Source organism: Spermophilus citellus (assembly GCF_964194105.1).
Source record: "Spermophilus citellus genome assembly, chromosome: 12".
Lineage (NCBI taxonomy): Eukaryota > Metazoa > Chordata > Mammalia > Rodentia > Sciuridae > Spermophilus > Spermophilus citellus.
In genome coordinates, this window is record NC_138198.1 from 128827585 (window position 1) to 128854798 (window position 27214).

General features: G+C 57.0%; 1 long non-coding RNA gene across 1 annotated transcript in view; it reads right to left on the reverse strand.

Moving 5' to 3' along the window:
- Nucleotides 1–1353: 1353 nt before the first annotated feature.
- Nucleotides 1354–27214, reverse strand: part of LOC308631389 — a 50179-nt gene continuing 24318 nt past the window's right edge. Inside the window, exons 4-5 of the long non-coding RNA XR_014018189.1 lie at nucleotides 17967–18175; nucleotides 1354–2827 (exon numbers count right to left, since the gene is read on the reverse strand). This is a non-coding gene — a long non-coding RNA (uncharacterized lncRNA). The remainder of the gene's footprint in view (nucleotides 2828–17966; nucleotides 18176–27214) is intronic.

Sequence of the window (27214 nt, forward strand, 5' to 3'; positions counted from 1 at the left end):
AAAGGGCCAGAAGGGGACGGCCTCTTTCTGCAGGAGGAGTGCCCAGGTCAGGCACCCAGGTCACACAGGAAGAGGCGGAGCCTTCTGCCTGCCAGCAGGGCCTGTGTGTGCAGTGGGTATTTTTCCCAGTTTCCAAAAAATTGCTTTCGTAGTGTGTTCACCAGGCTGTTGGGAAAATCACGGCTGTGTATGAGCATAAAGAAAGTGACATTTGTACAGAGACCTCCCAAACCTCTCTCAAGATGCCCGAGGTACACTTGGGGCACCACTCTATCGGGTCGGGTCTCTCTTTATTTTTAAAAGTAGAGTTTTCAGATAAGGAAATTAATCTCTATGGCCACTTTATTCCCATTATTTGTAACACCTTATATGGAGTTGCTGATTTATCCCCCCTTTATTGCTCTGCTTGTGAGCACTGCAGCTATACAGGACACTACTGGGGGTTTGTTTCTTTTTCCTCTTGGCATGTCTGTGACTCTCCATCTCCCACAACAAGCAAGCCGAGAGCAGGGCAGTGCAGGTCAGGAAAACGGCAGCCAGAAATAAAGCTCAGTGCGGTGGCTCCCTTCATGTGACCCTGCAGAGGAGGGCAGGTGGGGCCCAGGCCAGGGCAGGAGGGGCGCTCACAGCCCTGCAGGATGTCCCTGTGGCTGGGGTGGAATGTCCGACCTCCATGTCTAGAAGCTGGCATGGATTGGGGACATGGGATGAGGACAAGCAAGACGGCTCTTTCCTGATTCTGCAGCTTGGTACAGAAAGGACCTTAGTGAGCCTGGGGGTGTCAGCTAAGGTGGTCCTGGAAGGAAGGGGAGGCCTGCTGCGGCCTGCCTGAGGGTGGCCACTCCCTCTGCACTGCAGCACCTGCCGACACACCGCTGAGCAAGGCCAGGAGTCCCAGGAAGCAGGAGCCGAGCCCTCTGGAGCTTCCAGGCCAAGAGCACAAGCTCTGAGGTTGGAGAGGAACTCTGCTAACGTGGAAGGCTTCGCAGCCGTCTGCAGGACTCCCTGACCGAGGAGACAGGACACCAGGGAGGGGCCTGTGCTCACTCAGGTAGGGAGGAAGCAGGTCGGTGATCTGTTTCCATGGTGACTGTTACGAAATAAGACAAACTGACACTGATTTATTCTCCTCAAGCTCTTTAAAATTCCACTTTAATTTGAGTTGGTTCTTTACTAAAGCAAAACCAAGTTTTCTCTCACAATAATTAGCATTGGCCACCTGCAAATGAGCTTTTTAAAAAATAATGACACCAAAACCATCGGAATTCATGCCAGATCAGCTTGTGAGTGTAAATTTGATGTGCATTTTACATACAGAATCTGTGTTCTGGATATTTGCAATTTAATCCTGATTCTTAAAGTAATATCAGTTCTTGCTGCACATGGAACTACGAGATATCCATGTGCTGCGGGTGACCTTGGAAGCCACATCAGCAGGGCCTGTTTTATCAATGTGGACACTCAATCTACCCTCCCGGGTGGAGCCCCCAGCTCCAGGTGTGGTCCATTTCATGGTGGTGATCACAGAACAGTGGGCATGAGTCTTACGGGATTCCCAATCCCCCTCTCAGGAGAAGGCCTGGGGATGTCCTACAGGGCGATGCACAGGAAGTCAGAGCTACTATGCATTCCTGGCTTAGCTCATAGAGAGGAGAAAGGCCCAGAGAAGCTTCTAGAAATCCCAAGGCCCCTGCTGGTTAAAGTGCAGCCTGTCGGCTTGTTTCAGTATCTCTATGCCCGGGGCCCCCAGGCAGGGCTCCTCAGTCCTCCCTTCCCCACCTCGGGGGGCTCCCCTGACAGTAGATCTCGCTCTCACCGGGAGGAAGCACCAAGGAGTCTCACCAAGGAGCTGGAGTTCGATTCCAGTCCTGCGCTGAGGCTTCCTGGAGGTCCCTGGTGTCTCTCGGCCACACCCACCACAGTTGCTGGGAGGATTAGGTGAGATCTGTGAGCTCAGAACCTGCTGCTATGAAGCCTTGCCCCCCCCCCCCCCCCCCCGTGGGTCACACTCGGCATCCTGTGTTACAGAAAAGTCCTCAAGAACAGAACATTGAAACCGCTCTCAACGCGGTCTCCATGACTTAAAACGGAAGTAAAGTGTCATCACTTATTCCTTTCAAAGCCTCTTTGGGTCTGACTGGCGGCTGGGCGTGGTTGATGTAGGTCAGTCTGGATCGGTGTGCGCCAGCGAAGCCATCGCCTCGGTCCCTGCAGTGAGTACGGTCCCCCAGGTCCCCCGGCCCGGCCTGCCTCCCCGCTGTTTCATCGTCCACTCTGTGATGAGAACACTCGGCAACTTATCCCTTCCACACTGTCAGGACCCCAGTGTGGCCCTGGGCTGGAGCTGTGTGGATGTCCAGGACTAGAGCTGACCTCTGGTCCCCGCCCCACCCTGCCTCGTGATGTGGCGGTTCGGACCTTGTCTCGGCGTACTGGGGCTTGCGTGTCTGGCTTCTTCACACTGCATCAAGGCCTCCAGGGCCCAGGTGACCAGGCTCTATGAGGCCTTTTAGACTGGGACGAGCACAGGCCTGGTGCACAGCTGTGGACCCAAGGCCAACCTCAGTGGCTTCTTTCACCAGCACCATGAGCCACCCAGCAGCTGGTGTCAGCATCGGGACTGCGAGAGTTTTCATCAGCCACAGGACCCTGGGACCCTGGGCCACCTCCTTGGCTGAGCTCTTAACCTCTGGGAGGCTGAGGCACGAGGATCACAAATTCCGGGCCAGCCTCAGCAACTTAGTGAGAGCCTGTCTCAAAATAAAGAATTAAGAAGGTCTGGGGATATGGCTCAGTGGTAAAGCATCCTGGGTTCAATTCCTGGCACCTAAAAAACAACACCAAAAAAAAAAAAAAACACCTCTATAAACGCAGCATCAGTTCTTAACCTTGTGGTGTGAAAATCAACTTTTTCCATTTGTTCCTGTGCAAGTCTGAGTGTGTATGAAAGAACGTGTGTGTGTGAATCACAAGTGTGTTTATGTGTGGGAGTGTGCAAAGCTGTGTGACTTGAATGAGTGAGTATATGTGAACGTGAGAGTGCCGGTGTGCACAGGGGGCAAGCCTGTGCCCCGAGTGTGGCTTGTGTTGGTGAGCCCCGCCTAACTCCAGCGTAAGATTGGGAGCCGTCTCATCACTGAGTCATGAAACGTTCACTTCTGTTTTACTGTAAAATACTGATTTCTATCTGGCCGGACCATGATTTGATGTTTTAAAAACTTGCTTGGGACTCCTGCTGTTGCCCGGCTCCTCCTGACCAGTAACCACCCTCCCTGAAATCCCAGCTGCTCCTCGTTAACTCTGGTGACGGAATCCGAGGCTGCGCCCCACCTTGAGATGTTAAGCCACGCAGATCACAGACCTCATCTGCCCTTGCCTTACGCGTGCCAGAGCCGGGACAGCTGTGGGCTCCCAGGACACCCCCATCCTGTGACCTTTGTGCTGTGAAAACTTCCTGTGACCAGGTCAGCTGCTGACCTCCTGGTAGGATGTGGATAAGTGTGCACAAAAGCAGATGAAGGCTGAGTGCCTGACTGTGTGTGTGAGCACCTGAGTGTGTGGCTGCGCGTCCCTGACTGTGGGGGTGTGAGCATGCCCACGTGCTCTGAGGCCCTGAGATGCACATGGGCGACGGGTTGACGGGTCTCTTGGGCTGCCGGGAGCCCTTCGGTGGGTCTTCTTTGCCCGTGTCTCCTCTGGCACTTCCTGGCTCTCGACCTCTCTGCAAGTTGGCCTCTCCTGACACGTTACAGGCACGTTGGTGGGAGACCAGGAAAGGGGGTTTGGGAGTGCGAAGGGAGGCGGGGCTTTCTGGCTAGAGCGAGCCACACCTGCTCTGCTCCAGGCCGGCCTCCACCTGCCAGCGCCCAGTGTGCTGTGTGACGGATGCACGCTCCTGTGCCTGGGCAGTACGCGCTTTCCCCCAGCAACCCAACAAAAGCCCCCGGAGCTGGCCCATCAGGAGGAGGAGTCCACATGGAGGACCCTAGCCCACAGCTGAAGCTGGTCCCCACGTTGAGAACCAAGACTGTCCACCGCCTGGGGCTGGCGCTCCCTCCCCACTTCCTGCAGTGGCACAGAGGGAGGCACTGGCTTTGTTCCCTTGGAATGGCTCCGCGTGCAGTGTGGCCCCACTCTGCAGGGACAGCCCCTGCACGCTCACTGTGGGCCCATCTGTGGGCTGGGCACTGCCTACGTGAACCCAGGTCCTGGTGTCAGGGCTGGACAAAGCCTGGCAGTTCTGGTGACATCCCAGGCACAGCAGATGCTAAGTGGCTACGCACAGCAACTTGTTGCTTCTGGTGCTACATCAAATCTCTTACTAAAAAAATCTCTATCGGAGAGTGAACTACTCATAAGGAAGGCCAAAGGATGGAGCCTGAGAACTGGAACGGATGATGAGGAGAATGTGCCGCTCCTGTAGGCAAAAGGCCTGCGTGGAGCCAGTGCAGAGTCCTTTCCTGCTTGATTTTTTTACTAAGTTGGTTATAAATTTTGGAATTTTGTTTTACAGCATTTCAGACACCCATGAACATACTAAGAATCATAACATGACCCTACACATCTACCCCCCCAGCTTGAAAGAAATCAAAGCCGGCTCCCCCGGCCTCCCCGCAGCCCCCCTCCGGCTGAGCTGACCCAGGTGGGAGCTCAGGCTGCCTACCTCCCACCTCTAGTACTTTACAATACAGCCATGTAGCCACACGGCAAGTCGGTTTTGTGTATTTCAAATTTCTGTGTGGCTAATAGCATGCGTGGTTTGGCTTTGCAGATGGCTTCAACGTGGCTGTCCTGGAGCCAAGGCCACCCTCGCCCTCACAGGTGAATGGCCATCGTCACGACGCAGCACGACCTCTCTGTTCTCCTCGTCAGAGCGCCTAAATCATTATTTAGATGAAATTCTATTTTCAACCTGGTTTTGCTTCCATTTTCCCTATTCCTCACAGAGACTTTTTCGGAAGAGACTCAGCTTAAGATATGCAAAGTTAATTAAAACAAAACCTGTTTTCCCAGGTATGAAGCTGATACATGTCCATTTGAACTAACTTCACATAAGTTCTCTTCTCCGCCTGGGGCGACTGCTGGTGTCTCTGTTTCCAGTGCTTTCCCTGTACCTAGGTATTACTCTTGACTCGCATAAGTCTCACGCTGCCAAAGAAACAATTTCCCTTGTCTTTAAAAATGCTCGAAAATATGGATTGTGGTGATTGTAAGGTATCCCCGGTGTGTTCCAATAGGTAAGGCCGTTTCCAGGTTTCACTCTTTCCCCCTCGACAGATGTCTAGCAAGTTCTTACAGAGTCCTGTAACTCTGGTGCTGTAGGCAGGGGCAGGGGCAGGGGCGTAGAGCAAGAGAGGCAAGACCCCCTCCCTCGCTGCTGGGCTGCTGTAACTGAATACCACAGCCTAACCCATGAGGCAGAGAGGCTTACCTGCTCATGGCTGGGAGGTTCTGCATCTGGAAAGAAACTTTTTGTTGCAGGGACTCCCTATGAGTCCCCAGGTGGCTCAGGACATCGCCTAGCAACAGAAGACCCCAGCTCAGCTCAGTTCTCTGCTGCTCCTCTGAAGCCACGGCCCAGGATGGGGGCCTACGTTTATGGCCTTATTTAAAAGGACCTACCTCCAAACATCACCCACTTCATTCCCCACAATGGGCTGAATTTTCAACATGTATTTTGGCAGGGACACTCAAACCCCAGCAAAGCCTGCAACAAGACAGCTAGGTACCAGAGAGACAGACCCTCCTGGCTAGGGAAGCCCTGGGAGCAAGAGGATCGGAGGTCTGAGGTCAGGAGGCCGTGGTCAGGTGCCACACTGTGGTGCCACACTGTGGCTGGGGTTGGGCAGAGAGGAGGACACAGGGTGGGTAGGCGTGAAGACAGAGGATGGTAGGCAACCCAGGTGCCCCACTTCAGTCCTCTCATGAGATGCCACCCCAAGTGCCGCAGCACCGGGTCCCGGGAAGGGAAGGAGTGGGCGCCTGCAGGATTCCCATGTGTTGAGGGGTGCAGTATCATCCAAGGTCCTGTTCTCACTACAAATGTGAAGACTGCTGCAGAACCCAGTGGGCTGGACACACAGCAGGCTAGCTGGCCAAGCATCAGCCCGTGCTGTGCACCTGCTCAGGGGAGGGGCTGGGAAACCCGCAGCTGAACACTCGGCCCTGTTCTCCTCCTCCTCCTCCGGGTCTCCTATTTGCCCAGGTGACCCCAGACCTCTGGACTCAGCGACCCTCCTCCCTCAGCTTCCTGAGTAGCTGGAGGTACAGCTGCCATCACGCCCAACAAGAGATCATTTTTAATGTTTAAAAACATACTAAGAAAAAATCACCTTTGCTATTTGAATTACACACATACACTTTTTAAAGAAAATATTTTTAGTTGTAGTTGCACATAATGACTTTACTTTTCTAATTTATTTTTTATGTGGTGCTGAGGATGGAACCCAGTGCCTTACACGTCCTTGGCAAGCGCTCTACCACTGAGCCCAGCCCCAGCTCCACACATAAATATTTAGGGAAATGCTAAACAAGAACAAGGCAAGGAGGGCCGGGCCTGCAGGGGCGCCATAAATTCACTGGGGGACAGGTCAGGTTTTAGTAAATGGGGAGAGACTTCATTAAATGAAGAGCCCACATTAAAAGAAATTCATTCTATCAAATCTATTTTTTTAAATGCATCAAAAAAATTGTAAAAGGAGTTATTCTGGACAAAAAGATTTTGGAGTTTTTTTTTTTTTAAGAAATAATATTCGAGAATATCCAGGAAAATTACTAGAAAAAAAGCCACTAAAATAATAACTATTTCTTCTGGGGGTGAGTGGGCCGGTGGGGTGAACAGGGGCTGGGGCTTCCCCCCAAGCCCCAGACTTTACCCGCCCTGTCGGGGCCTCTGGACAGCAGTGAGCAGCCAAGGGGCCACACTGGCCAGCTGTGGCACCAGCAGGCATAGGGGTAGGACGTGGGACAGCTGGAGTTTGTAAAAGAACTAAAGATAAAAATAACATTTTAAATCAGATGCATGGCTAACACTGCAAGTAAGGTACAACCGTCTGGGGCAGCCTCAGAAGTTGAATCCAAGAACTGGAGAATTAAAAATGAACACGGGGAGGCAGGGGCCACGCACAGGAGCGGAGCCGCAGGAGGGTGGGCGTCCACGGTGCCCACAGTGAGGGACGCCCAGCGGACCATGTCGCCTGACTCCCCAGAACAGCTTCCACGCCTGGGGAGACAGAGCCGAGCAGGCCTGTGCTGCGACTCTCACCTGGCTCCCAGCCAGCGGGTGCCACCCCACCTGGGGGCAATTGTCCTGACAGCCGTGACTCCAGGGCCCACTCACGCTTCCTGCTTCCTCTGGCCAGGACAGAGGGGCGCATCCCCAATCCTTCACACCCACCCTGTTCTCCTGTGCTGGGGCTTTCCAGGGTGCTGGGGGACCGGCACCAGCCGGGGAAGGGTCTGTCTATCCAGTAGGAGGTGGGCTGGGAGGAAGTGTCCTGAGTGTGTGACCTGCCACGTGCTTGTGGTGGGGTGGCGCCCATGCTGAGGTCGAAGCCCGCAAGTCGATGCACACCTGCCTGTGAGAGAGAAAGAGGGCTCGGGCGCGGGGTCTTCCACCCACCACACACAGCAGGTACGGACCGAAGGCGGGCGAGTCACACATGTGGGCGAGTCACACATGTGGGCGTGTGGCCATCCTCATCACGGGGAGCCACTCCGAGGGGTGCCATCAGAAGTCAGGGTCTCCTCTAGGAAGGAGGCTGTGGTGTAGAGGCAGCCAAACAAAATTGACACTCAGGGCTGAGAGGGGCTGGCGGTCACCCCCGGGGCTCGGTATTCCCTTCTGGATGGTGTGTGGCTAATATTGGCCTCTAGCTACATCAAATGCTCTTAAAAAGCAAAGTAGAAGTTTGGGTTCTAATCAAATTTGTAGGGCTTCTAGAACTTTCTGTTTCTAGGAGAATTGCTTGTTTCCTCCCCTCTGCTCTCTAGGGAGGTGGGGACAGAACTGAGGTCAAAACACCGGGGATTTTGTGACCTGGCATCTTTCTGGGTGAGAAGTGTTCCTTTTCTTTGCAGTTACTTTTCCTTTTGTAATAAAAGATAAGCAACACCTTCCCAAACCTCACACCCCCATGGAGTCCCACTCCATAGATGGCTCAGTGCTGTGACACGGGGCTGGGCGCGCTCCAGGGCCAGGCAGGTCTGGGGCTGGAAGCTAGCTGGCTCGGAGGGCACCCCAGCACCTCGGGGTCATGTGTTCCCTACACTGTGCAATGTGCCGTCCCCAGGTGAGGTCCCCTCTTGTAGTGCCTGTTTCTGCAGCTAAGCCAAAGCTCCCCTGCTGCACTTGTGCAGAACTTTATCAAAGAGGCCTTGCCTGAGAGCAATAAATCTTGTCTCTTGTTCCAAATGACATTTGCAACTTAAAAAGACAGGAAGTGAAGTTATTTACAGCTTCTCAGGACAGAATGGGGCCAACTCCGTAATGAGGAGATTCTGTAATAACCACACACAGGTGCAGGTGCATACACCCTCCATGCCTGCCTCGGGCCAGGACCCACCCAAGAAGCTCGTTTGGCAAATGGGGCTGCGAGGTGGACAGCGCCGGTCAGCACACATGGGGCAATACATGACGTTACTCCAAGCAATACCGTAACCCAGAAACAGGATTCTGTGCTGAAGACCTCACCTGCCACCCACATGGCTGAGCCCGGCGAGGACGTGCCAGTGTCACCACACCCCTCGCTCAAGCCCAGGTGGCCCCCTGATGTGCCTCCTGTCTGAAATGGAGCTCCCTGTTCTCTAAGCCTCTCTGGCTGCATCCTCTGGAGTTTCCTGATTAAAGACACGTTCCTCCGAGCTCCAGAAATCCCACGGGGGAGGGTGGGACAGCCTTCTCCAGCTCCAGGCTGGTGCACAGGGGCTCGCTGTGCTGCTCCGGAAGCAGCCGGGTGCCTGGAAGGTGGAGCTGTGGCGGGCATTTCCAGAGCTTTTTGTGTGCTCCCAGAGGTAACAAGATAGAAAGTGCACAGCAAGGCTCGCCCAACGTCTGGGGCGCAGGGCAGACCCAAAGGAAAGCCACAGAGCCCACCCTCCCCTCCCCTCTCTCAGCTGTTTTCACTTGGTGCCACTTACCCCAGCTGCACCCCAGCTGCACCCCAGCCAGGGACTCTATCCCGCACTTTCAGACCAAATCCCACGGGGTTCAAACTCAGTGACTTCTTGAGGTCCCTTGTCTTTCCTTCTTGCAATCTTTCATCTCTATGTGGGCAGCTGGTAGGAGAGGAGGTGGGGAGAGTTCTCACTAAGTGTGAGTGATGCATGTCCTGTGGCCCGTGGCCCCTGGCCCAGGGCTCTCTGCTGGTAAAACAGAGACTGTGGTCCAAGTGGGTTCAGGGCAGGGCTCCCTTACCTAGAGATCACGAGTCTTTGGGAATAGAGCAGGCAAGTGGGGCCAGATGGCTACTTTATCTGGCCAGGCCCCATCTCCTCTGCTTGGCAATGATATGGAAATACAATTCTCTAGAGCTGTACTTTCCAGACTTTCAATGATGCATCCCTATTGGATTAAAAAAAAATCCAACCAAATCATTGATTTTCTGTTTATATATGCACCACTGCTGTACTAATATACTTTGTTTACTACAGACACACATATTTTAAAGTGTGTGATAAAAATAAGCAATCTTTTAAAACCATTTTATCTTAGTTTAAAAATGTTTTTGCTCTGATTCCAACTTGTTTTGTGTGCCAGTAATTAGACTGCATATTCTTCTCACAAGCAAATTCAAGTCCACCAACTACTGGGGGAGCCAAGGGCATCCTGCTCCTGCCCTGGGTCGCCTGCTCACCAAATGGGCGCACAGGGCAGGGGCCCCTGCACCAAGAATGAAGGTGACAGTAATGCAGTGTCTCCTCTTGAGCCCCAGCTACTCCTGTAGGCTGCGATCACAGTACAAGGGCAACATTGAAAGCAGGGGTGTCAAGGGGCCAGGTTTTGTGCAATGGGACTTTTACGATTCCTGAGAGTAAATTTCTGAAGGAAATAAAACTTTAAAATATATATTGCAAAAATCTCTCAAAGCCAAAAACACTACTTGTCAATTTTTACACATTTATGACCCTGGAGACACAGGGACAGGCCCTGCCAGGGCCCTGGGTGGGGAACCCTACGTGACCCATCACTCCTCAGGCAGAACCCATCTGCACCTTGGCTGGGAGACAGAGTGGCATGGACCCTTAAGACACCACTTCTGCAATAAGTTGCACAGTGAGCTAGACCATGCCTCTCCCGGGCTCAGGGTCCTTGCTCTCAGGAGGGCTGTGAGTCGTCCTGTAGCATGGAGAGCTCCAGGGCTGGCTGCAGGAAATCAGTCTGGGAGGTGCAGGAGATCAGCCTGGGGGGTGCAGGAGATCAGCCTGGGGGGTGCAGGATATCAGCCTGGGAGGTGCAGGAGATCAGGGATGGGAGGTGCAGGAGATCAGGACTGGGAGGTGCAGGAGATTAGCCTGGGAGGTGCAGGAGATCAGGGATGGGAGGTGCAGGAGATCAGGGCTGGAGGTGCAGGAGATCAGGACTGGGAGGTGCAGGAGATTAGCCTGGGAGGTGCAGGAGATCAGGGATGGGAGGTGCAGGAGATCAGGGATGGGAGGTGCAGGAGATCAGGACTGGGAGGTGCAGGAGATTAGCCTGGGAGGTGCAGGAGATCAGGGATGGGAGGTGCAGGAGATCAGGGCTGGGAGGTGCAGGAGATCAGGACTGGGAGGTGCAGGAGATTAGCCTGGGAGGTGCAGGAGATCAGGGCTAGGAGGTGCAGGAGATCAGGGCTGGGAGGTGAAGGAGATCAGGGATGGGAGGTGCAGGATATCAGGGCTGGGAGGTGCAGGAGATCAGCCTGGGAGGTGCAGGAGATCAGCCTGGGAGGTGCAGGAGATCAGGGATGGAGGTGCAGGAGATCAGGGCTGGAGGTGCAGGAGATCAGGGCTGGAGGTGCAGGAGATCAGCCTGGGAGGTGGAGGAGATCAGGGCTGGAGGTGCAGGAGATCAGGGATGGGAGGTGCAGGAGATCAGGGATGGGAGGTGCAGGAGATCAGCCTCAGAGGTGCAGGAGATCAGCCTGGGAGGTGCAGGAGATCAGGGATGGGAGGTGCAGGAGATCAGGGCTGGAGGTGCAGGAGATCAGGGCTGGAGGTGCAGGAGATCAGGGCTGGAGGTGCAGGAGATCAGCCTGGGAGGTGGAGGAGATCAGGGCTGGAGGTGCAGGAGATCAGGGCTGGGAGGTGCAGGAGATCAGCCTGGGAGGTGCAGGAGATCAGGGCTGGAGGTGCAGGAGATCAGGGCTGGAGGTGCAGGAGATCAGGGCTGGAGGTGCAGGAGATCAGCCTGGGAGGTGGAGGAGATCAGGGCTGGAGGTGCAGGAGATCAGGGCTGGGAGGTGAAGGAGATCAGGGCTGGGAGGTGCAGGAGATCAGCCTGGGAGGTGCAGGAGATCAGGGCTGGAGGTGCAGGAGATCAGGGCTGGAGGTGCAGGAGATCAGCCTGGGAGGTGCTGGAGATCAGCCTGGGAGGTGCAGGAGATCAGGGATGGGAGGTGCAGGAGATCAGGGCTGGAGGTGCAGGAGATCAGGGCTGGAGGTGCAGGAGATCAGCCTGGGAGGTGCAGGAGATCAGGGATGGGAGGTGCAGGAGATCAGGGCTGGAGGTGCAGGAGATCAGGGCTGGAGGTGCAGGAGATCAGGGCTGGGAGGTGCAGGAGATCAGCCTGGGAGGTGCAGGAGATCAGGGCTGGAGGTGCAGGAGATCAGGGCTGGAGGTGCAGGAGATCTGGGCTGGAGGTGCAGGAGATCAGCCTGGGAGGTGCAGGAGATCAGGGCTGTAGGTGCAGGATATCAGGGCTGGGAGGTGCAGGAGATCAGGGCTGGAGGTGCAGGAGATCAGCCTGGGAGGTGGAGGAGATCAGGGCTGGAGGTGCAGGAGATCAGGGATGGGAGGTGCAGGAGATCAGCCTCGGAGGTGCAGGAGATCAGCCTGGGAGGTGCAGGAGATCAGGGATGGGAGGTGCAGGAGATCAGGGCTGGAGGTGCAGGATATCAGGGCTGGAGGTGCAGGAGATCAGCCTGGGAGGTGGAGGAGATCAGGGCTGGAGGTGCAGGAGATCAGGGCTGGGAGGTGCAGGAGATCAGCCTGGGAGGTGCAGGAGATCAGGGCTGGAGGTGCAGGAGATCAGGGCTGGAGGTGCAGGAGATCAGGGCTGGAGGTGCAGGAGATCAGCCTGGGAGGTGGAGGAGATCAGGGCTGGAGGTGCAGGAGATCAGGGCTGGGAGGTGAAGGAGATCAGGGCTGGGAGGTGCAGGAGATCAGCCTGGGAGGTGCAGGAGATCAGGGCTGGAGGTGCAGGAGATCAGGGCTGGAGGTGCAGGAGATCAGCCTGGGAGGTGCTGGAGATCAGCCTGGGAGGTGCAGGAGATCAGGGATGGGAGGTGCAGGAGATCAGGGCTGGAGGTGCAGGAGATCAGGGCTGGAGGTGCAGGAGATCAGCCTGGGAGGTGGAGGAGATCAGGGACGGGAGGTGAAGGAGATCAGGGATGGGAGGTGAAGGAGATCAGAGCTGGAGGTGCAGGAGATCAGGGCTGGAGGTGCAGGAGATCAGAGCTGGAGGTGCAGGAGATCAGGGCTGGGAGGTGCAGGAGACCAGGTCTGGGAGGTGCAGGAGATTAGCCTGGGAGGTGAAGGAGATCAGGGATGGGAGGTGCAGGAGATCAAGGCTGAAGGTGCAGGAGATCAGGGATGGGAGGTGCAGGAGATCAGGGATGGGAGGTGCAGGAGATCAGGACTGGGAGGTGCAGGAGATCAGGGCTGGGAGGTGCAGGAGATCAGGGCTGGGAGGTGCAGGAGATCAGAGCTGGAGGTGCAGGAGATCAGGGCTGGGAGGTACAGGAGATCAGGTCTGGGAGGTGCAGGAGATTAGCCTGGGAGGTGCAGGAGATCAGGGATGGGAGGTGCAGGAGATCAGGGCTGGGAGGTGCAGGAGATCAGCCTGGGACGTGCAGGAGATCAGGGATGGAGGTGCAGGAGATCAGGGCTGGAGGTGCAGGAGATCAGGGCTGGAGGTGCAGGAGATCAGCCTGGGAGGTGGAGGAGATCAGGGCTGGAGGTGCAGGAGATCAGGGATGGGAGGTGCAGGAGATCAGGGATGGGAGGTGCAGGAGATCAGCCTGGGAGGTGCAGGAGATCAGGGATGGGAGGTGCAGGAGATCAGGGCTGGGAGGTGCAGGAGATCAGGGCTGGAGGTGCAGGAGATCAGGGCTGGAGGTGCAGGAGATCAGCCTGGGAGGTGGAGGAGATCAGGGCTGGAGGTGCAGGAGATCAGGGCTGGGAGGTGCAGGAGATCAGCCTGGGAGGTGCAGGAGATCAGGGCTGTAGGTGCAGGAGATCAGAGCTGGGAGGTGCAGGAGATCAGGGCTGGAGGTGCAGGAGATCAGCCTGGGAGGTGGAGGAGATCAGGGACGGGAGGTGAAGGAGATCAGGGATGGGAGGTGAAGGAGATCAGGGCTGGAGGTGCAGGAGATCAGGGCTGGAGGTGCAGGAGATCAGAGCTGGAGGTGCAGGAGATCAGGGCTGGGAGGTGCAGGAGACCAGGTCTGGGAGGTGCAGGAGATTAGCCTGGGAGGTGAAGGAGATCAGGGATGGGAGGTGCAGGAGATCAAGGCTGAAGGTGCAGGAGATCAAGGCTGAAGGTGCAGGAGATCAGGGCTGGGAGGTGCAGGAGATCAGGGATGGGAGGTGCAGGAGATCAGGGCTGGAGGTGCAGGAGATCAGAGCTGGAGGTGCAGGAGATCAGCATGGGAGGTGCAGGATATCAGGCCTGGAGGTGCAGGAGATCAGGGCTGGGAGGTGCAGGAGATCAGGGCTGGAGGTGCAAGAGATCAGCCTAGGAGGTGCAGGAGATCAGGGATGGGAGGTGCAGGAGATCAGGGCTGGGAGGTGCAGGAGATCAGGGCTGGGAGGTGCAGGAGATCAGAGCTGGAGGTGCAGGAGATCAGGGCTGGGAGGTACAGGAGATCAGGTCTGGGAGGTGCAGGAGATTAGCCTGGGAGGTGCAGGAGATCAGGGATGGGAGGTGCAGGAGATCAGGGCTAGGAGGTGCAGGAGATCAGCCTGGGAGGTGCAGGAGATCAGGGATGGAGGTGCAGGAGATCAGGGCTGGAGGTGCAGGAGATCAGGGCTGGAGGTGCAGGAGATCAGCCTGGGAGGTGGAGGAGATCAGGGCTGGAAGTGCAGGAGATCAGGGATGGGAGGTGCAGGAGATCAGGGATGGGAGGTGCAGGAGATCAGCCTGGGAGGTGCAGGAGATCAGGGATGGGAGGTGCAGGAGATCAGGGCTGGAGGTGCAGGAGATCAGGGCTGGAGGTGCAGGAGATCAGGGCTGGAGGTGCAGGAGATCAGCCTGGGAGGTGGAGGAGATCAGGGCTGGAGGTGCAGGAGATCAGGGCTGGGAGGTGCAGGAGATCAGCCTGGGAGGTGCAGGAGATCAGGGATGGAGGTGCAGGAGATCAGGGATGGAGGTGCAGGAGATCAGGGCTGGAGGTGCAGGAGATCAGGGCTGGGAGGTGCAGGAGATCAGGGCTGGGAGGTGCAGAAGATCAGGGCTGGGAGGTTCAGGAGATCAGGGCTGGAGGTGCAGGAGATCAGCCTAGGAGGTGCAGGAGATCAGGGATGGGAGGTGCAGGAGATCAGGGCTGGGAGGTGCAGGAGATCAGGGCTGGGAGGTGCAGGAGATCATGGCTGGAGGTGCAGGAGAGTAGCCTGGGGGTGCAGGAGATCAGAGCTGGGAGGTGCTGGTGTCTGGAGGCCAGTGTCAGTGGCTAGTCTCACTTCCTGCCCCAGCTGCTCTCCTAGCAGTGTTCAGGCGCCAGGAGGAAGATGTATAACATTTCGGTAAAGAACAGTCTGGACTTACTAAAATAAGTCACACTGTCAGCTCCTGCGCAGCGAGGGGGGCCTAATTTTCCTGCTCCTTACAGGAGAGAAATTTGAGATGAAGCTGGTCTTGCAGAAATCCCAGCCATCTTCCTTTTAAGGAATTGTTTTTAATGTAAGATGACAAAAGAAAATAGGCTGTGGCCAATAGAGGACATTTATGGCCCTGCAAGCAGCGGAAGGCCAACAGTGGGGTGGGTTTGATTCAGGCAAGTCTCAGCAAACGGTTCAGGTGCAGACTTACTGCGGCAGAGAGTGGGAGAGCCCAGGAGAGATTCCGTCTTCAACAGTCACAAACCCATCGCTTCCCTCCCCCCTCCCTGGTGCTGGCTGCAGGCCACCCCCCATGTCTTCCCATGTGGTTGGCATCTCTGAGGCCTCAGGATAAGCTTGTACAAGGACACCGAGGGCCAGCAGGCCTGGCCACACCTGGCCACAGGTGGATGTGCCACCCCTCTTTGGCTCTGTCCTCCCTGGGACTGCAGTCTTTCCCAAGGGCAATCAGACAAGATAGTGGGTCCATAGATGCCAGGCCTCACTGCCCACACAGTCCCACACAGAGCCCGGACTTTCCTAAAAGCAAATCTCAGGGGAGCCCTACGTCTTGGTACCTCGACCAGCAGACAGCACCCTTCCATTTTCCCCCAGAACAGGGCTGCAGGAAGTGGTGTGGCAGAGACCCCTACTAGGATTGGCAAACTAGGGTTGGTACCTCTTCCCATTGTCTGGGCTGGCCCGTTGAGGTCAGACAGGGGACCTGGAGGTTAGCCCGGGCATCCGCAGGTGAGATGGGCACCTGGAAGTCAGATGAGGCACATAGTAGTGACAAGTTGGCCACAGCCCAGACCCCTTGGCCTAGGGCGGGTGCGACCCTGACCAAGAGCCCACCGGTCCTGGAGGACATTGCAAGTGCCTGGTGCAGGTAAGCCGGTGGGAGGTGGGGCATCAGCGTGGCGGAATCCTCTCCCTCCAGGCCTTTCCTGGGGGACGAAGTGGGGGTGGCAGGAAGCGGGAGGTTCTGCCCTACAGGTGACATCTAGCTGCAGCAGAGCCCACTTACTGGCAGTTTTTATTTCTATGGCTTCCAGGTACATGCAGTTTTAAATTGTTTGCCGTTCTAGTGAGGAATGAGCATGAGGAAATCTCAGGCCATCCCATTCTGTCCCATCCTCTTTTGTACGGTGTATGGATCCATCCCGTGTAGGTTGCCTGCCCCTCCTTCGCTGCAGCCTTGGTTATCTGATCATCTGGTGGTGTCACGATGCTTGTGTTCATGTGACCCTGGTTTTACTGTATAATGATCCCAGAGAGAGTAGCAAGCTGGTGAAAGGTAACAGAAATGAATAGCCAGGCTGCTCTGAGTCTACAGTTGAGGGCAAACATGCTAGAAATGTTTTCCCATGCCAGTTAAACAGGAAGAATTTTGAAGGAACCTTCCAATCGAATTTATGTTTAAAATGAACTTTAGAAAAGGTTAATATATGTTGAAAACTTGTTCAAATGACAGAACTCTACCTTTGACTTGGCTTAGTCTAAAAATAGCTCCAGAGGAGCAGAGGTGACTTCCTACCTCTGAGATCACTGGAACATCAGCTAATGGGCATGCTGTTGAGCAGAAGGCCTGGAGAGGAAGGTTTCTATACCACCTTTCCACAGACAGCAGACTGAAGCCCTAAGGTACAGGGCTGGGAGGCAGAGAAGAGCAAGTTAGAAATCTAGAGATTTACTACAGAAAGTGGGGGGTAGAGGCCAGTGCTTCTGACATTTAAAGACCAGGATGAGAACTCCTTTTGGGTGCAGGAGTGGAAAAGGAATGGTAACCGCTGGACTAGCACTGTCCTTCTGCATCCTTGGGGTGCAGCCCAAGCCTTCCTATAAGCATGTGCCAGGTCTGCATCCTGCCACTCTTGATGAGCTGACTTTGACTAAATGACTTAGCTCTCCAAGTGTCAGCCTGCTGGTCAATTCAGGGTGAAGTCTGTCCATGCACGTACAGACCCTGGTCCAGCCCTCCCCTCAGCAGGTTTACCAAGGGCATCCCTGTCCTGGAGCCTGGACCCTGCAGCCCAGAGCCTGTGGCTTATGCACCACTGCCATCTGGTGGTCACACCCCCAAATTACAACTCCAGGGTTTCTCCCTCCTGAATCCTCTATAGGGAAGGAAGCCTCTGAGCATCAAGGTAGGGTGGGAGGCGGGGCGATTTCAGGGTCTGCACAGTACTGCCTGGTTACTTTGAGATGTTTTGAATTCCCAGTATATTAGACCCACTCAAAATGGACGATCCAAAACGGGCCAAAGGCAAGATTCCCGGTGCTGCATTGCCTTCCATCTGGGGTATTCTGGCAAGCTCTTTCTGCAGATACCAAGGGTCTCAATGAACCACTTAATTGAGAGTAAGCCAAAACATGAGTAAGACAGCAACAGGATTCGCTTCCACTTCTGAACTCTGACCCTTGCCCTGGACAATTCAGAGGGAGCCTGGTTTGAGCAGCATCAGGAAAGACTACAACAGCCCCCCATTCCAGACAACAGTCCTCCAGGCAGGGGGCACAGGGCTGTCTGCTTTCTAGCTGCATCTCACTTGCAGGTAAGCCCTGCACTGGTGGCTGACTCCCCAGGCACCCCAGCCCACCCAGCACACACCCTACCTCTGCCTGGTTCTGTGTGGGGTCACCTAGGGAGGAAGTCAGGGCAGCAGGGGCTCCAGGTGAGTTCACCCTGGATGGAACCCACAGGCGGCCACTGAGGGAAACCGCCCCAGATGACCAAGTGTCTCCACCCAGCGCTCAGGTGTATGCAGGTGTGGGGTTGGAGAGCTGCAGCCCATTCTCGGCTCATCATTATGATTCACATTCAGAGAAGTCTGCCTGCAACCATCCTCCCAGAGCCCCTGAGGGGAGCAGGGCTCCGGCCTGAGGACCTGCCCAGGCCCCGCATCCTCGGGCCCTGTCCTTCCGAAGAGAAATGAGCAGTGACACTCACCGACATCCGTCTGGATCATTTCTGGTGGGCCCAGGAGTTCCTTGGAGGTCCAGACGTGCAGACTCAGAGCAGTGAGGGTGCTGGGCTCCAGCCCTTGTCAGTCATCTCAGAAATGTTGTGTCAGCCCCTGGGTCTGGATCCAGGTCAGGAGGGTGCAGGGGAGGCCTTGGGGAATCGCAGTTGCTCTGGATTAGCAGAGTTGCTGGACCCTGCAACAGAATTATGGGCTGACCTTGCTCACCAGTTCTCTCCAACTCCTCACCCTCCCACGGTCCATATTTTCTTCCAAGACCACCTTCCTGTCTCAGAAGACCATGGATGGGAAGACAGCAGACCAAGATGCCCACCAGGTTTGGATCAGCAAGGCCCAGGGATGACCAGATGAGCCCCAGGGGTGGCAGTCAGGCAGCCTGTGTCGCAGGAGCAAAAAACCTTCCTCTATGCAGATCTAACTGGCTGAGGGAAGTGCCAAGACCTGAGCATGGACCATCAGTCTCCCCTTGACTTGCCCTTCCAGCCATAAAAAAACAGTGAGGTTTTCCCATCTTAACCCTAGTCCCTTTGATTTGGCTTTTCCATCAGTGGATTTAGGATTAGCACTCGGGGTCTGAGAAGTGATATAAAACACTATGCTAGCAATTATAAGCTCAGGGACCCAGAAAAAATTACCTGCTACCCTGGGCAAAACAATGCTCAATAGTAGAAACATAATCCCAACACCTCCTAGGACACTGCAGGGACACAGGGTGGCACTGTCCTCCTGTGCAGATACAGTCCAGCACCTCCTAGGACACTGCAGGGACACAGGGTGGCACTGTCCTCCTGTGCAGATACAGTCCAGCACCTCCTAGGACACTGCAGGGACACAGGGTGGCACTGTCCTCCTGTGCAGACACAGTCCAGCACCTCCTAGGACACTGCAGGGACACAGGGTGGCACTGTCCTCCTGTGCAGACACAGTCCCATCACCTCCTAGGACACTGCAGGGACACAGGGTGGCACTGTCCTCCTGTGCAGATACAGTCCAGCACCTCCTAGGACACTGCAGGGACACAGGGTGGCACTGTCCTCCTGTGCAGATACAGTCCAGCACCTCCTAGGACACAGCAGGGACACAGGGTGGCACTGTCCTCCTGTGCAGACACAGTCCAGCACCTCCTAGGACACTGCAGAGACACAGGGTGGCACTGTCCTCCTGTGCAGACACAGTCCCAGCACCTCCTAGGAACCTGCAGGGACACAGGGTGGCACTGTCCTCCTGTACAGACACAGTCCTAGCACCTCCTAGGACACTGCAGGGACACAGGGTGGCACTGTCCTCCTGTGTAGACACAGTCCCAGCACCTCCTAGGACACTGCAGGACACAGGGTGGCACTGTCTTCCTGTGCAGACACAGTCCCAGCACCTCCTAGGACACTGCAGGGACACAGGGTGGCACTGTCCTCCTGTGCAGACACAGTCCAGCACCTCCTAGGACACTGCAGGGACACAGGGTGGCACTGTCCTCCTGTGCAGACACAGTCCAGCACCTCCTAGGACACTGCAGAGACACAGGGTGGCACTGTCCTCCGGTGCAGATACAGTCCAAGCACCCCCTAGGACACTGCAGGACAAAGGGTGGCACTGTCCTCCTGTGTAGACACAGTCCCAGCACCTCCTAGGACACTGCGGGACACAGGGTGGCACTGTCCTCCTATGCAGACACAGTCCTACCACCTCCTAGGACACTGCAGGACACATGGTGGCACTGTCCTCCTGTGCAGACACAGTCCCAGCACCTCCTAAGGACACTGCAGGGACACATGGTGGCACTGTCCTCCTGTGCAGACACAGTCCAGCACCTCCTAGGACACTGCAGGACACAGGGTGGCACTGTCCTCCTGTGCAGACACAGTCCCAGCACCTCCTAGGACACTGCAGGACACAGGGTGGCACTGTCCTCCTCTGCAGACACAGTCCTAGCACCTCCTAGGACACTGCAGGACACAGGGTGGCACTGTCCTCCTGTGCAGACACAGTCCCAGCACCTCCTAGGACACTGCAGGACACAGGGTGGCACTGTCCTCCTCTGCAGACACAGTCCTAGCACCTCCTAGGACACTGCAGGACACAGGGTGGCACTGTCCTCCTGTGCAGACACAGTCCAGCACCTCCTAGGACACTGCAGGGACACAGGGTGGCACTGTCCTCCTGTGCAGACACAGTCCAGCACCTCCTAGGACACTGCAGGGACACAGGGTGGCACTGTCCTCCTGTGCAGACACAGTCCCAGCACCTCCTAGGACACTGCAGGACACAGGGTGGCACTGTCCTCCTGTGCAGATACAGTCCAGCACATCCTAGGACACTGCAGGACACAGGGTGGCACTGTCCTCCTGTGCAGACACAGTCCAGCACCTCCTAGGACACTGCAGGGACACAGGGTGGCACTGTCCTCCTGTGCAGACACAGTCCCAGCACCCCCTAGGACACTGCAGGACACAGGGTGGCACTGTCCTCCTGTGCAGACACAGTCCCAGCACCCCCTAGGACACTGCAGGGACACAGGGTGGCACTGTCCTCCTGTGCAGACACAGTCCCAGCACCTCCTAGGACACTGCAGGGACACAGGGTGGCACTGTCCTCCTGTACAGACACAGTCCAGCACCTCCTAGGACACTGCAGGACACAGGGTGGCACTGTCCTCCTGTGCAGACACAGACCCAGCACCTCCTAGGACACTGCAGGACACAGGGTGGCACTGTCCTCCTGTGCAGACACAGTCTCAACACCTCCTAGGACACTGCAGGACACAGGGTGGCACTGTCCTCCTGTGTAGACACAGTCTCAACACCTCCTAGGACACTGCAGGACACAGGGTGGCACTGTCCTCCTGTGCAGACACAGTCCAGCACCTCCTAGGACACTGCAGGACACAGGGTGGCACTGTCCTCCTGTGTAGACACAGTCCCAGCACCTCCTAGGACACTGCAGGACACAGGGTGGCACTGTCCTCCTGTGTAGACACAGTCCCAGCACCTCCTAGGACACTGCAGGACACAGGGTGGCACTGTCCTCCTGTGTAGACACAGTCTCAACACCTCCAAGGACACTGCAGGGACACAGGGTGGCACTGTCCTCCTGTGCAGACACAGTCCCAGCACCTCCTAGGACACTGCAGGGACACAGGGTGGCACTGTCCTCCTGTGCAGACACAGTCCAGCACCTCCTAGGACACTGCAGGGACACAGGGTGGCACTGTCCTCCTGTGCAGACACAGTCCAGCACCTCCTAGGACACTGCAGGGACACAGGGTGGCACTGTCCTCCTGTGCAGACATAGTCCCAGCACCTCCTAGGACACTGCAGGGACACAGGGTGGCACTGTCCTCCTGTGCAGACACAGTCCAGCACCTCCTAGGACACTGCAGGGCACAGGGTGGTACTGTCCTCCTGTGCAGACACAGTCTCAGCACCTCCTAGGACACTGCAGGACACAGGGTGGCACTGTCCTCCTGTGTAGACACAGTCCAGCACCTCCTAGGACACTGCAGGACACAGGGTGGCACTGTCCTCCTGTGCAGACACAGTCCAGCACGTCCTAGGACACTGCAGAGACACAGTGTGGCACTGTCCTCATGTGCAGACACAGTCCTAGCACCTCCTAGGACACTGCAGGGACACAGGGTGGCACTGTCCTCCTGTGCAGACACAGTCCCAGCACCTCCTAGGACACTGCAGGGCACAGGGTGGCACTGTCCTCCTGTGTAGACACAGTCCCAGCACCTCCTAGGACACTGCAGAGACACAGGGTGGCACTGTCCTCCTGTGCAGATACAGTCCAGCACCTCCTAGGACACTGCAGGGACACAGGGTGGCACTGTCCTCCTGTGCAGACACAGTCCCAGCACCTCCTAGGACACTGCAGGGACACAGGGTGGCACTGTCCTCCTGTGCAGACACAGTCCAGCACCTCCTAGGACACTGCAGGGACACAGGGTGGCACTGTCCTCCTGTGCAGACACAGTCCAGCACCTCCTAGGACACTGCAGGGACACAGGGTGGCACTGTCCTCCTGTGCAGACATAGTCCCAGCACCTCCTAGGACACTGCAGGGACACAGGGTGGCACTGTCCTCCTGTGCAGACACAGTCCAGCACCTCCTAGGACACTGCAGGGCACAGGGTGGCACTGTCCTCCTGTGCAGACACAGTCTCAGCACCTCCTAGGACACTGCAGGACACAGGGTGGCACTGTCCTCCTGTGTAGACACAGTCCAGCACCTCCTAGGACACTGCAGGACACAGGGTGGCACTGTCCTCCTGTGCAGACACATTCCAGCACGTCCTAGGACACTGCAGAGACACAGTGTGGCACTGTCCTCATGTGCAGACACAGTCCTAGCACCTCCTAGGACACTGCAGGGACACAGGGTGGCACTGTCCTCCTGTGCAGACACAGTCCCAGCACCTCCTAGGACACTGCAGGGCACAGGGTGGCACTGTCCTCCTGTGTAGACACAGTCCCAGCACCTCCTAGGACACTGCAGAGACACAGGGTGGCACTGTCCTCCTGTGCAGATACAGTCCAGCACCTCCTAGGACACTGCAGGACACAGGATGGCACTGTCCTCCTGTGCAGATACAGTCCAGCACCTCCTAGGACACTGAAGGGACACAGGGTGGCACTGTCTTCCTGTGCAGACACAGTCCTAGCACCTCCTAGGACACTGCAGGGACACAGGGTGGCACTGTCCTCCTGTGCAGACACAGTCCAGCACCTCCTAGGACACTGCAGGGACACAGGGTGGCACTGTCCTCCTGTGCAGACACAGTCTCAACACCTCCTAGGACACTGCAGGACACAGGGTGGCACTGTCTTCCTGTGCAGACACAGTCCTAGCACCTCCTAGGACACTGCAGGGACACAGGGTGGCACTGTCCTCCTGTGCAGACACAGTCCAGCACCTCCTAGGACACTGCAGGGACACAGGGTGGCACTGTCCTCCTGTGCAGATACAGTCCAGCACCTCCTAGGACACTGCAGGGACACAGGGTGGCACTGTCCTCCTGTGCAGACACAGTCCCAGCACCTCCTAGGACACTGCAGGACACAGGGTGGCACTGTCCTCCTGTGCAGACACAGTCCCAGCACCTCCTAGGAACCTGCAGGGACACAGGGTGGCACTGTCCTCCTGTACAGACACAGTCCTAGCACCTCCTAGGACACTGCAGGGACACAGGGTGGCACTGTCCTCCTGTGTAGACACAGTCCCAGCACCTCCTAGGACACTGCAGAGACACAGGGTGGCACTGTCCTCCTGTGCAGATACAGTCCAAGCACCCCCTAGGACACTGCAGGACACAGGGTGGCACTGTCCTCCTGTGTAGACACAGTCCCAGCACCCCCTAGGACACTGCAGGGACACAGGGTGGCACTGTCCTCCTGTGCAGATACAGTCCAGCACCTCCTAGGACACTGCAGGACACAGGGTGGCACTGTCCTCCTGTGCAGACACAGTCCAGCACCTCCTAGGACACTGCAGGGACACAGGGTGGCACTGTCCTCCTGTGCAGACACAGTCCAGCACCTCCTAGGACACTGCAGGGACACAGGGTGGCACTGTCCTCCTGTGCAGACACAGTCCCAGCACCTCCTAGGACACTGCAGAGACACAGGGTGGCACTGTCCTCCTGTGCAGACACAGTCCAGCACGTCCTAGGACACTGCAGGGACACAGGGTGGCACTGTCCTCCTGTGCAGACACAGTCCCATCACCTCCTAGGACACTGCAGGGACACAGGGTGGCACTATCCTCCTGTGCAGACACAGTCCAGCACCTCCTAGGAACCTGCAGGGACACAGGGTGGCACTGTCCTCCTGTGCAGACACAGTCCAGCACCTCCTAGGACACTGCAGGGACACAGGGTGGCACTGTCCTCCTGTGCAGACACAGTCCCATCACCTCCTAGGACACTGCAGGGACACAGGGTGGCACTGTCCTCCTGTGCAGACACAGTCCAGCACCTCCTAGGACACTGCAGGACACAGGGTGGCACTGTCCTCCTGTGTAGACACAGTCCAGCACCTCCTAGGACACTGCAGGACACAGGGTGGCACTGTCCTCCTGTGCAGACACAGTCCAGCACCTCCTAGGAAACTGCAGGACACAGGGTGGCACTGTCCTCCTGTGTAGACACAGTCTCAACACCTCCTAGGACACTGCAGGACACAGGGTGGCACTGTCCTCCTGTGCAGACACAGTCCCAGCACCTCCTAGGACACTGCAGGACACAGGGTGGCACTGTCCTCCTGTGTAGACACAGTCCCAGCACCTCCTAGGACACTGCAGGGACACAGGGTGGCACTGTCCTCCTGTGCAGACACAGTCCCAGCACCTCCTAGGACACTGCAGGGACACAGGGTGGCACTGTCCTCCTGTGCAGACACAGTCCAGCACCTCCTAGGACACTGCAGGGACACAGGGTGGCACTGTCCTCCTGTGCAGACATAGTCCCAGCACCTCCTAGGACACTGCAGGACACAGGGTGGCACTGTCCTCCTGTGCAGACACAGTCCAGCACCTCCTAGGACACTGCAGGGCACAGGGTGGCACTGTCCTCCTGTGCAGACACAGTCCAGCACCTCCTAGGAAACTGCAGGACACAGGGTGGCACTGTCCTCCTGTGCAGACACAGTCCCAACACCTCCTAGGACACTGCAGGACACAGGGTGGCACTGTCCTCCTGTGCAGACACAGTCCCAGCACCTCCTAGGACACTGCAGGACACAGGGTGGCACTGTCCTCCTGTGTAGACACAGTCCCAGCACCTCCTAGGACACTGCAGGGACACAGGGTGGCACTGTCCTCCTGTGCAGACACAGTCCCAGCACCTCCTAGGACACTGCAGGGACACAGGGTGGCACTGTCCTCCTGTGCAGACACAGTCCCGCACCTCCTAGGACACTGCAGGGACACAGGGTGGCACTGTCCTCCTGTGTAGACACAGTCCCAGCACCTCCTAGGACACTGCAGGACACAGGGTGGCACTGTCCTCCTGTGCAGACACAGTCCAGCACCTCCTAGGACACTGCAGGGCACAGGGTGGCACTGTCCTCATGTGCAGACACAGTCTCAGCACCTCCTAGGACACTGCAGGGACACAGGGTGGCACTGTCCTCCTGTGCAGACACAGTCCCAGCACCTCCTAGGACACTGCAGGGCACAGGGTGGCACTGTCCTCCTGTGCAGACACAGTCCCAGCACCTCCTAGGACACTGCAGGGACACAGGGTGGCACTGTCCTCCTGTACAGACACAGTCCAGCACCTCCTAGGAACCTGCAGGGACACAGGGTGGCACTGTCCTCCTGTGCAGATACAGTCCAGCACCTCCTAGGACACTGCAGGGACACAGGGTGGCACTGTCCTCCTGTGCAGACACAGTCCCAGCACCTCCTAGGACACTGCAGGGACACAGGGTGGCACTGTCCTCATGTGCAGACACAGTCCCAGCACCTCCTAGGACACTGCAGGACACAGGGTGGCACTGTCCTCCTGTGTAGACACAGTCCCAGCACCTCCTAGGACACTGCAGGGACACAGGGTGGCACTGTCCTCCTGTGCAGACACAGTCCCAGCACCTCCTAGGACACTGCAGGGACACAGGGTGGCACTGTCCTCCTGTGCAGACACAGTCCAGCACCTCCTAGGACACTGCAGGGACACAGGGTGGCACTGTCCTCCTGTGCAGACATAGTCCCAGCACCTCCTAGGACACTGCAGGACACAGGGTGGCACTGTCCTCCTGTGCAGACACAGTCCAGCACCTCCTAGGACACTGCAGGGACACAGGGTGGCACTGTCCTCCTGTGCAGACACAGTCCAGCACCTCCTAGGACACTGCAGGGCACAGGGTGGCACTGTCCTCCTGTGCAAACACAGTCCCAGCACCTCCTAGGACACTGCAGGGCACAGGGTGGCACTGTCCTCCTGTGTAGACACAGTCCCAGCACCTCCTAGGACACTGCAGGGCACAGGGTGGCACTGTCCTCCTGTGCAGACACAGTCCCAGCACCTCCTAGGACACTGCAGGGACACAGGGTGGCACTGTCCTCCTGTGCAGACACAGTCCCAGCACCTCCTAGGACACTGCAGGGACACAGGGTGGCACTGTCCTCATGTGCAGACACAGTCTCAGCACCTCCTAGGACACTGCAGGACACAGGGTGGCACTGTCCTCCTGTGCAGATACAGTCCAGCACCTCCTAGGACACTGCAGGACACAGGGTGGCACTGTCCTCCTGTGTAGACACAGTCTCAACACCTCCTAGGACACTGCAGGACACAGGGTGGCACTGTCCTCCTGTGCAGACACAGTCCAGCACCTCCTAGGACACTGCAGAGACACAGTGTGGCACTGTCCTCATGTGCAGAGACAGTCCTAGCACCTCCTAGGACACTGCAGGGACACAGGGTGGCACTGTCCTCCTGTGCAGACACAGTCCCAGCACCTCCTAGGACACTGCAGGGCACAGGGTGGCACTGTCCTCCTGTGTAGACACAGTCCCAGCACCTCCTAGGACACTGCAGAGACACAGGGTGGCACTGTCCTCCTGTGCAGATACAGTCCAGCACCTCCTAGGACACTGCAGGACACAGAATGGCACTGTCCTCCTGTGCAGATACAGTCCAGCACCTCCTAGGACACTGAAGGGACACAGGGTGGCACTGTCCTCCTGTGCAGACACAGTCCTAGCACCTCCTAGGACACTGCAGGGACACAGGGTGGCACTGTCCTCCTGTGCAGACACAGTCCAGCACCTCCTAGGACACTGCAGGGACACAGGGTGGCACTGTCCTCCTGTGCAGACACAGTCTCAACACCTCCTAGGACACTGCAGGACACAGGGTGGCACTGTCTTCCTGTGCAGACACAGTCCTAGCACCTCCTAGGACACTGCAGGGACACAGGGTGGCACTGTCCTCCTGTGCAGACACAGTCCAGCACCTCCTAGGACACTGCAGGGACACAGGGTGGCACTGTCCTCCTGTGCAGACACAGTCCCAGCACCTCCTAGGACACTGCAGGACACAGGGTGGCACTGTCCTCCTGTGCAGACACAGTCCCAGCACCTCCTAGGACACTGCAGGGACACAGGGTGGCACTGTCCTCCTGTGCAGACACAGTCCAGCACCTCCTAGGACACTGCAGGGACACAGGGTGGCACTGTCCTCCTGTGTAGACACAGTCCAGCACCTCCTAGGACA